This window comes from Passer domesticus, chromosome Z (genome assembly GCF_036417665.1).
Source record: "Passer domesticus isolate bPasDom1 chromosome Z, bPasDom1.hap1, whole genome shotgun sequence".
Lineage (NCBI taxonomy): Eukaryota > Metazoa > Chordata > Aves > Passeriformes > Passeridae > Passer > Passer domesticus.
The window spans coordinates 62,127,874-62,138,558 of record NC_087512.1 but is presented as its reverse complement, the minus strand read 5'-3'; the positions used below and the strand labels follow the sequence as shown (position 1 = coordinate 62,138,558).

The 10,685-nt window shown below is 35.7% G+C and overlaps 1 long non-coding RNA gene across 2 annotated transcripts in view; it reads right to left on the bottom strand.

Moving 5' to 3' along the window:
* Positions 1 to 1,023: 1,023 nt before the first annotated feature.
* Positions 1,024 to 10,685, bottom strand: part of LOC135289892 (uncharacterized) — a 31,018-nt gene continuing 21,356 nt past the window's right edge. The window contains exons 4-6 of one of the 2 annotated variants that reach the window (XR_010352623.1): positions 10,065 to 10,187; positions 4,599 to 5,150; positions 1,024 to 1,147 (exon numbers count right to left, since the gene is read on the bottom strand). This is a non-coding gene — a long non-coding RNA (uncharacterized LOC135289892). Of the gene's footprint in view, positions 1,148 to 4,598; positions 5,151 to 8,878; positions 9,089 to 10,064; positions 10,188 to 10,685 lie in introns of those variants that run through there. The other variant, XR_010352622.1, reaches the window with a different exon arrangement.

Here is a 10,685-nt window from a genome sequence, read left to right as displayed (position 1 = left end):
GCAATAAATTTTAATGCAATCAGATTTTTAAAAAAACCCCAGCAACCGGTAATCCATTGCAGAATTAGTGTGAACAATAAGTATGTTGATGTGAAGAGTGTAGATGTGATCTTAGAATGATCTGGGTGACATATTCTCTGTGAAATTTTGAAAATTATTAACATCACAGCACAAGGAGTTGGCAAGCTCCATATAAAATATAATGGAAATAATGGAAATAATGGAAATAATTATAATAATGACAATGACAATGATGATGATAATAATAATAATAATAATACATACATACATACATACATACATACATACATACACATTGCTTTACCATCAAGTAATAGCATCACTGAAAACTTAGCGACAGGAATGAAGACAAGGTGGTTGCCTGTGAACAGTAGAAGAAACATTGCACCACAAAAATGTCAGAACAGTGAGTTTCAGAATATTCTGTTTGCAATAATAAGAGACATGATCCAGAAGGAACTTTCCTGTGCTGAGTTCTGTAAAATAATTTGAGTGGCCACTGTTTTCAATACAAATGAATTCGGCCAAAGTTCCTCAAATAGCAATTATAAGATAGCCATTACAATTCTGAGCTTCCTGAAATTATTTCAACATTAACTTCACTGAAAATATTCATAAAACTGTATTTGATGCAGAGGGTTATTATTTATGGGAAAACATCAGCAACAATAGCTGATGTTTTAGCTAAAAGATCCATTTGGAAAATAAAATTATATTCTGTATTTATCTTCCTCTTTAAGTTCTTTTTTTCACTAGTGAGGACACTAGCATGACTCAGAATTTCTGTGCTGAGGAATTAACTGAAGGAATGTTCTTTCTTATTTCCTATTTTGGCTAGTAAAAGTATTCTGTAAAATGTCAGGTCAACACAGTGCCATGGAGATTAAATATAATTTCATAGAAAAGCAAAAAATATTAATTGCAGCATAAAATTCTTCTCATTAAATAAAATCTAAAAAATTCTTCAAATAGCATGTTCTCAAATTGATTTTTAGTACTGACCTCATTTAAAGAAAAGAATGTGTTTCTCACTTTAACTCTGTTTAATCTTCATTAAGTCTGTTTAATACAGAGCTGCATCTCAGGAATATTTCCCATATTTTCCTTTCCTTGCTAACTTTTTTCCCTGAATAATTTATAAAGATGAATAAAATTTATAAAATTTTATAAATTTATAAAAAATCATACAATATACATAGCATTAGAATGAGAAGAAAGAAGAACAAGTAAATAAATTTAACAAGTAGGACTAAATAAGAGACGAAACTTTTAGATGTTTATTTTGCAGAAAGAAAAAAACTTTTTCCTTTAATATGGATTTGGTTCATAGAAATTTGCTCAATTTATATCTATCAATTTATTAAAATCCCTGTGAGCCTCAGAGACAGTATAGTCCTAAGGGCAAAACTATGACCTCAATTGCTCCCATTTAATAAGGTTTGCATTTGCCCCTGAATGTCAACATTATCTCTAAAGTTCTCATTTAACACTGTGTCAGATCTGGAATTAGTGCAATAGTTGCATCTTTTTCTTTTTTTTCTTTTTTTTTTTCAAGTGGTTTGAATTTATAAATTATTTATTAATCCAAGACTGTTGCTTAGTGGCATTTGTGTATTGTGCACAAAAATTAAAGCATTTTCACTGAAACAGAAGGCATAGAAGAAAGAAGACAGTTGACTTGAAGTGAATCTAAAAGTCAGAGCAAGCAGACTGTAAGTAGGATGGAATTGCACTGGGTAAGAGTGCCTGAACATTTCAGATACTAATTATAAATCAAATTATATCCATGGGGCCTCTGTCAGCAAAGCTGAAGGAGCATTTCTCCAACTCTTTCCCTTCTAGATCAAGTTACTGCAACACACAAGATCTCCAGGGGTGCTGCTGCAAGAGAAAGGGGAAATGTGGTTTTTTTCAAGGGCTCCCTTCTACTCAAACTCCTCCGGGCCAAAAAAAGAAATTCATAAGCAATCAACTTAGCCATCGTTAGTCATGAGTGGGGAATACATGAGAGCTAGGGAATTTTGTTACAATAACTCCAGTTTACTAGAACTGTGCCAGAAAGAAATGATCTCCTGCTTTGTAATAAAATTCACTCTCTACAAAATATGTAACCCACGGTGGGAGTTTTTCAGTATGATTCAACTTTCAAATCTCAAGATCCAAAACCAGGCTCCAGGCTGCTCTATTTAAACTGTCAGTTTCATAAATCTTTACCCTTAATTAAAATAAAACATAACATTCCCTGCAAATAAAGTCAAAGTGTGCCATTCTAAGACTACATTTAGGGATTGTGCCATTTTGACTTTAAAAGTAAAAACAAAATGCAGAGGCAGAGTGAATAGCTTCCTTGCGTGTATTTACATCACAGTTTAAATAATCAAGAGTGGGACTTTTTCTTAGATATCAATGTCAGATCAGCCAGTGTGTGTGAACAAACTCATGGTCCCTCTGGCAGGCTGTTTCTCAACAGCCAAGATGAAAACACTCCTTGAGACTGTTAGCAAGGGCAATGAAGATACCTGAATCCTAAAGATAGTCTAAAGATCTCTAAATGTTGTACAATGACCTCTCAACCAGAGTTATCACTTCTACCTACATAAACCTACCAAATATGCAAGTACTTTTCATTGTGCAGAGTACATGAAATGTCAGGCTACTTGCAAGATGAGATAAGCCACCTACCCACAAGACTCCTCACTGCTGACTCTGAGTGAGAAGGCTTTGAAATAGATTTTTTTGTGCTGGAGAATACTGTGCTAAGGGAAAGATCTCTTCCACAACCCTAGGCTTACCACCTGATGTCTTTTCCTGCATTTTGTTTGCACAATTATTTTCATTATTTGTTTTGCTAAAAATAAAAATATTGTACAGAACAGAGTATATTTCAAAGTGGATGAAATGACAGTACTTTGAGAAATGCATAAGAACATTTGATCAAAGAAAGGAAAGCACTCCTCAAGAGACCTGTACTCTATCTGATGTATTTTTCAGAGCAGTCCCTCTTTGAGAGTATTCCAGACTATTCTGCACTGTGTATATGATTTGATTACAACTACCTGCAAACTAATGAGATGCAACTTTTCACTACTGGCATAGAGCCATACACCATGTCTCCTTTTTCATGTCTCATATGTTGTCTTTGAGCTCCCTATAAACTTAGAAAATTTATTTCTCTAGATAAAAAAAAGCAAATTCCTTCAGATATCTGTAAATAATGAATGTAACACACATGAGGCTGAGTGACTGTAAACACAGCAGGGAATTTGAACTTATTTGAACTCATATTAAACCCTAGATATTTAGATTGTATAATGTATCTTACTGTGTGATATATCTTACTGTTAAGATATGTGCTGGTCAAAAATCACCCACATTTTTCTGATAAATACAAAGGGCATTATCTTAACTTAATTACAGCCCTGAAAGACTTCTCCAAAATGCTTACATTATTATAAAGCAAGACTTAAACAGTATTAAGGTCTTCTGATTAGTCAAGCAATCAAAATATTGCTACTGAGGTGAATATGTGACAGCATCGTACAGTATCAATTTGTTCTTGCATAATTCATAATTCCTGCTACAATCTATGAAGCACGGATTCATAGAAGTTGAGTTGAAAAGTTTAGGCCCATGCTTAGTTTAAATTGTATTTCTTCATTTGTGAGGAGAGTTGGTCTCTCCTTTCTCTTCACATGCACCTTTCAACTCTGAAATTACCTCCTACCTGATATCTATAGAAGATAGAGATTGGTCATTTTTTAAGCCAGAAGCACCATTTACATGTCTTGTTCCTAGATTTTCATTGCCCATAGTTTTTGAAATGCAATATTATTATTAACATTCTCTTTTTCATTTTCTTTCAGAATCTGTGTGAGTATGGGGGAGTAGCAGAGGGTAGGTGTGTGGGGATTGTAATGTTGTAATGACTCAAGTATGTCAGTTATTAAATGTCAGCTTCTCTCATCTTCAACCATTTAAAGGCTTCCATTGACCTCCGTGTAAGTAATAGCAATAACAGAAAATAAGGATAATTTCTGTGATTTGGAGGCAATATTTTCTGAGTTAGCCTACTCCCACAGGATTTTGTTTGCATGCAAAACAAGTGTAGTAAACAGACCCATTCTGACATTGTGGGTGACCAGAAACTGAAGTAGATAGACTTTAAGAATCTGATTTTAGCCTAGGTAGCTATTCCATTTTGAAGAGAATGAAGACATGGTCAAACATTAGATTAATGAAACTATATTTCTATATATATATATTACTATATAAGTGCAGACTCCATGCACATATTTAATTATAGATGAAGAGAGGGTGAGGGAAAAGAAAATAGTATGTCTGTATTTAGTTAACTGCACACACATAGAAATATATACATGAATACATATGCATGTAGGTCCAGACTTTTATAATATTTCTTTCCCTCAAATATATATGCACACATGTTTCTTTTTCTTTAGGTTTTAAAAATTATTAGTCTTCCAAAACAGCCTTTCGAAACTCTCTATATGAAGACTATCTAACTTTAGAATTATATGCACTACACACAATTATTAAGTAATTATATTTTGACTGACCTTTGGAATCAATGACACAACTAGTCATAAAGCAATAAAGTCAGATTTGGGCTTCACAGAAATCTTGAGCTGAACAGACTGTGTCACAATCACTGAATGGTTAATGTTGGAAGCGATTTCTGGTCGGCTAATTGCATCCCTGCTCAAGAAGGATCTTCCAAGTGCACACTGTGGCATCCAGATGGTCCTTGAATATCTCAATTGAAGGAGTTTCCACAGTCTCTCTGGGTCACCTGTTCCAGTTCATAGTCACACACACAGAACAGAAGCTCTTCCTTGTGTTCATGTAGAGCTTCCTGTGCATCAGTTTCTGCTTTTTGCCTCTTGTCCTATTGCTTGGCACCACCGAGCAGAGCCTGGCCCATCCTCTCAATACACTCCCTTGAGGGCTGAACTCTCTCTGCCTTTCCTCCTAAGAGAGATGCTCCAGTCCCCTCATCATCTTGGTTGCCCTTCACTGGACCAGCTCCAGGAACCCCATGTTTCTGTCTCAGGAGCCCAAAACTGGACACAGTATTCCAGATCCAGCCTCATTAGACCTCCTTTTTGTTGCTGTCAAAAAGAAATGTAAGTTAGCTGGAATTTTGAGCATTAATCTTGCTTCATGTCACTTATCTTCAAATTTTATTGAAGTTAATGATTATAGAGGATACTCAGTACTTCACAGGAATTGTTAGGCAGCTCATGGGAATGTCTTCTTTGTTAATTATGTTTTCTTTGATCCTCTGCATTTGAAATTCAGGCCTCCCATCTTGTAGACATTCATATATGAGAATGGATTCTCACATGTAGACAGCATAAATAAACTCAGTGGAACTATTCAGGTATCAGAGAGTTTGAATACCGCAATCATTGACTAAAGATCTACACCAGTGGAAACTAAAGAAAATTGTATCCTAATAGTTTGACCAATGTAATAACAATTCCTTACAATGTTGTTATAACATTAAATTAAAAATAGAAGAGTGTACCGAATGCAGAGTAAAAATTCCGGCAATGTAAATGCAAATTTTATTTGCCCTAGTGAATTAGACCCCTCCCTTCCCCATTTCAGATGAGCATTTTCTTTTAAGACTGGCTGATAAGAATATCTAGTCTTGAGGAAGAACTTGAGGCTTTCAGAAGGAAAGCTCAAGGGAAGAACAGGATAGGGAAGAATGAGACAGCCAGAGCCCAAAGCGCTTGGCTAAACTTATCTGTAAGTTTTAAGGAAGCTATTTTCTCTTTTAAAGCTTTCAAGTTTTAATTGTTACCTGACGGGATGTAATAAGAAATTATAAAGGAAAAAAAAAAGAAAAAAACCTCATACAATCATCACAACTGAAGTGCATTGATTTTGAAAACAGATTACTATAACCAACTTCCTCTAAGATTTAAGGGAGCTGTAATATTCTGACAAAACTATAATTACTGTGTAAGTTGAGGAATAAGAATGCTACTGTTAGGAGATGCTTTAAAAATTACTTTTGAGACATAGCCTATGATCATTGGTGAGATAAATACATGACGGAAATTTTCAAGATGTCCAGTGAGACATTTCAGTCTTTAAAGTCTACTCCAGGTCTCTGTGAGACCAAAGTCATATGTGCAGAATTTAGTTGCCTGCTCCTCCCAGCAGCCATCCTGTGTACTTTAAGGAAATCCTGTTATTGACTACAAAAATTATTTGTAACCATGAAATATTTGAAAACACTTTAAATCAGGAGTCAGCTCACAGATTTCCAGAGACCAAAAGACCTCACGGCAAAGTCCAGAACAGCAGTAAGGAATATAATAGGTGTTGAAATGCATTGCTCTGGGGCACTGGATTTCCTAGATTGCAGTCTAAAAACCCCTGCAAATTTTTTTTGGCTCGGGAAAGCTAGGTGACTTAAGGTCAGCTCCAAACCAGCATAAAAGCCAGTGACCTAGAGAAACCCAGCCCTGTCAGAGAAGACCACCTCTTGAGGGGGACAAAGTGATGAGAATGTGGTTGTCATACCCCTTGCCGTGCACATCAGGCTTCTGACTCCTGACTCCAGGAGACAAGCGCAGCATTCACTGTCCGCAGAATAGAAAGATAATTCTGAAGACAGATTCACAATTACTCTTTCTCCCAAAAAAGTGAGAAACTTCTTATTTTCTTTTGCAGTATCACTCTCTAGAGGTCTCCTTTTCCTCTGAAATCTTAGGCAGTCTACATAGGATGTGGAAGACTGATATTTTTTTCTTCAGTTAAACACATAGTGAATTGTTTAAAATTATCATATTGAAGAATTACATCTGAGATACATTTGAAATTATAAGGATAAAAGAGATGGTACATATGTGTCTCTGTACCTTCTCTTAAAATGTATGTGTTTCAGCACAAAGAATGCAAATTAAGAGATTCTAGTGAGAGACTGAAAGGAAAATTTGTCATCCAGAGAGTATATAGCATGATACAAACTAATTCAAAAGTTAGTTTGTAATGGATTTTTATATAGTATTTGCCTTATCTAGCCCTTCCACAGACAGTTCTTGGTCATATCAGCTGAATTTTATATAGATAGCATGTTATTAATATCACGTAAATTAACAAAAGCTAATTCTTATTCACATTGCTGAAAGATCTAAAAAAATGCTGTTAAATATTATTTTTATCTTTATAGAGCATATACATTATTTCAATGCCATTTCACAAAATTTTAGTGCTGATAAATGTTACAGTTAGGGAATGTAATGAGAAATTATGTATCTGAAAAAAAGCATAATTTTAAAACATGCAGAATAAACATCAAGTGAAAATAACATTTCTAAAAAAAACCTAGTGAGTATTCCCTGGAGGTGTCACAGATGCAAACAAATGATGTTATTATATGTTTCTTATTTCAGGTATTTCAAAATGCACTGTAATATTAAAATTTTAATGTTACTTTTGCAAATGTATCAGATGAATTTAAATTCTTTCTTTAGCCATATTTTGTTCTTCTTCAAAAATTTTGGTTTTGGTTATACTGGATTCACACATAGTCTTCCCAATATAGCCCATACTTCATGGTCAGATTCAGAGGTGGTTCTCAGCTGTCTGTATGCCTAATACTCCAAACTAGGGACAAGCCCATAATTCAAAATATCATTCTACTAGCTCATCTGTCAAGTGTTTGGGATTTTTTTCCCCTTCAAAAAAATCAAGCCTCTCAAGAGAGCTAGGCTGTACCAAACCTAGATTTTATCCAGACACGGTGATGAGATTGACCTGGAGCACAAACTTGGACCAAGTATCTGAGTAGCACTGTAAAGTTTAAACAGAGCCTGCGGGAGTCCATAAATGGCTGTGTACTCTTTATTGAGGTCAGTGAACACTGAAGGGAGGGCTAAAATGGGGTGATTTTGTCTGGGTAGCAAAAACAATTTAAATTTCCTGGGAGACACTTCACATATTCTAATTTAGCAACTACCTGCTCCTTCAGAATGAAGTGGGTACTTAGACAGAGAAAATAGACCCATGAAAGCTATTAACTGATTACCTTAATACATACAGATATAAAACTAGCTGTAATAATACATTCTTGGTGACTAGATGTGGGTGGAAGTTACGCACAGCAGACTTTTTATGTCTTTCTGTGCTATGCCTCAAGTCACATATTTTATATAACTCCAGTACTAAGTGTTCCTGGTCAGAAATGTCAGTTGCTTCAACAAGTGCATGTCTTTACCTCTCACCACCATGACTAAAGGAGTGTGTTTCCACTAGCCCAGCTTAGAACAGAAAGCTTATAAAGTAATACAAGAAGTCTCTAGTTCTCTGTAAAGAACTTTATACCTAGGCAGCAGGTTTTAATGTGGTGTGGCATGTTTTGGAGCAAGGTAGTAACACACACAAATCATCTTTCTGACTGTCTTGGTTTCCATTAAAGATTATAGATGTAGGTGTGGTTGTCTAGCAAGTTATTAGCCGTTTGGGATTGGAGGCAAAAAATCAGAGCCTTACAGGTCAGTGTGAGAAATAAATTATAACATCTCAGTTCCTCTACAATAAATCCTTCTTCACTCCTGCTAATGTTTAAAAATTGAATTGATCTATAAAACAATTGTTTGTGAATAGGCCAGTTTTTAGGTAATGTTCTTGACATTCACAGGGGAACTTGAGCTCACAATTCAAAGTTTTGTAGCGTGGGGAAATCCCTGGGGTTGTCTTTATGTGACTACAACTTTAAATAAAATAAGAAGGAATTGATTTCATATTGGATGCTGCAAGACATTTAGAATGTTCTAGAAGAGTATTTCAGAAAAAGAATCTCTTTACTGTGAACAAAATACAGAGTTCAAATGCTTGGAATTTATTAGAGGAGTCAGTCATGAGCTCTAATATGCATTTTTCCTTGTTCCAACCAGGACAGGACTAACTTCTGCAGCAGGCAGGAGGAGCATGTCCAGGATCCAGGGGTTTTTCTGTACCTCCACACTTCACGCATGGAAGTTGTTCTTTTCCTGGTTAGTTCCAGTGTGCAGGTGGATAGTGCTGTGTTCTGCATGGAGAATACTTGTCTGTCTTGCATGCTTGTTATTAATATTGCAGCTGCTCTTAACTTTTCTTATTTCATTACTGTTTCCAGTAAATTGTTTTTCATTAGCGGTCCTTATCTTTTGTGCACTCAATTCTGCTCTCTATCCCGACATAGAAGTAGTAAGGTGGACAGTGAGTGGCATGAGTGTTTTCAGTGGGAACACTAAATTAGAGAATACCATTCCTAAACTACAACAACATGTTTCTTTATCTTGCCACTGACCTCACCATGCTACCAATCTGGTCCCCTTGCTTGAGGTGTGGAAAATGTGAAAGTAACATCAATGTAACTGAAGTCAATGACAGCATTTCTCAACCTTGCTCAAAAAAAGACGCTCAAAAGAGGATATTTTGCCTATTCATCATTGCCACAGTGGTTTTTACAACTCATGTACAATTAGTCTACAGAACAAAAAGCTCTATGGCTCTTGCACATGGTCTACTTCCAGATTATTCCCACTGATTTTCTCTCTGCAGCTACGTGTTGCTGCCTGTTCCCACCAGTTCACACGCATTATAGATCCCTATAATAATCTCTTTCCGATGTTCTGTCTATTTTACATTGTGCACATTAACCTAGTGACATACTCTTTTCAGAATATCACATATTAAAGTTCCAAACATTTTGCAATGGAAATGTTGACAGTTTTGATTTAGCAAGTAGAATACAGAACTTGAAGGGGAAGGGTCCTGTGTAATTAACTTTTGTGCAATTAAACCAGTTAATAATAACAAATGAATGGAGAAGTGAGAGTCCACTTGTCATACTGTATTCAGTTCTGGATTTCTCCATGCAAGAAGGACATGCAGCTATTGGAGACAGCCCAGTGAAGGACCACTATGGTGTTAAAGGCGTGAGAATATTTCCCAAGAGAGGAAAAACTGAAGGAAACAATTTTTCATTGTGAGGTAACTGAATGCTGGCACAAGTTACTCACAGAAGTTGTGGAATCTCTATCCCTGGGTGTATTCAAAAGCTGTCTGGGTCCTTCAATTTACTTCAGCAGCAGATAGTAGAGCACGATGATTTCCAGCCTCAAACATTCCATGGATTTGTGATTCTGAAAAAGGCAAAGAACTTCATTTTGACTACACAAAATTCCTCAAATGACATTTAGGAAATAATCCAATTAAAAAGGAAATACAAAGGAGTGTGTTTGAATTAACTATTGAAAACCTGAAAAGTGAATCAAAACTTGAATAGCATATTGACTCCCAAGCAGGTTAGAAAGGCAGCAGAATGAATATATCTTGAGGCTGTCCCTCTTTATACACCCACATCTGAGCCTGTGCACTAACTCTCTGTGACTGCTTTGTGGCAGAGCGAAAGAGTAATTGACATTCTAGTTAACATAGGCTGAAAAATGACCTTGATTCATCACTTTGTCCCTGGCTTAGCAGGGTACCAGGGTTAAACAAGGTCACTTGATTCAAAATCTGCAAATATTTTATCGTAACAAATATCAATAAAATGACTGCAAGACTTCAATTTTTGTATTGTTTACTGGTTAATTAATTGAGGGAATTCATAGTTCAATGTTAAAAGAATTAGGTCCTTT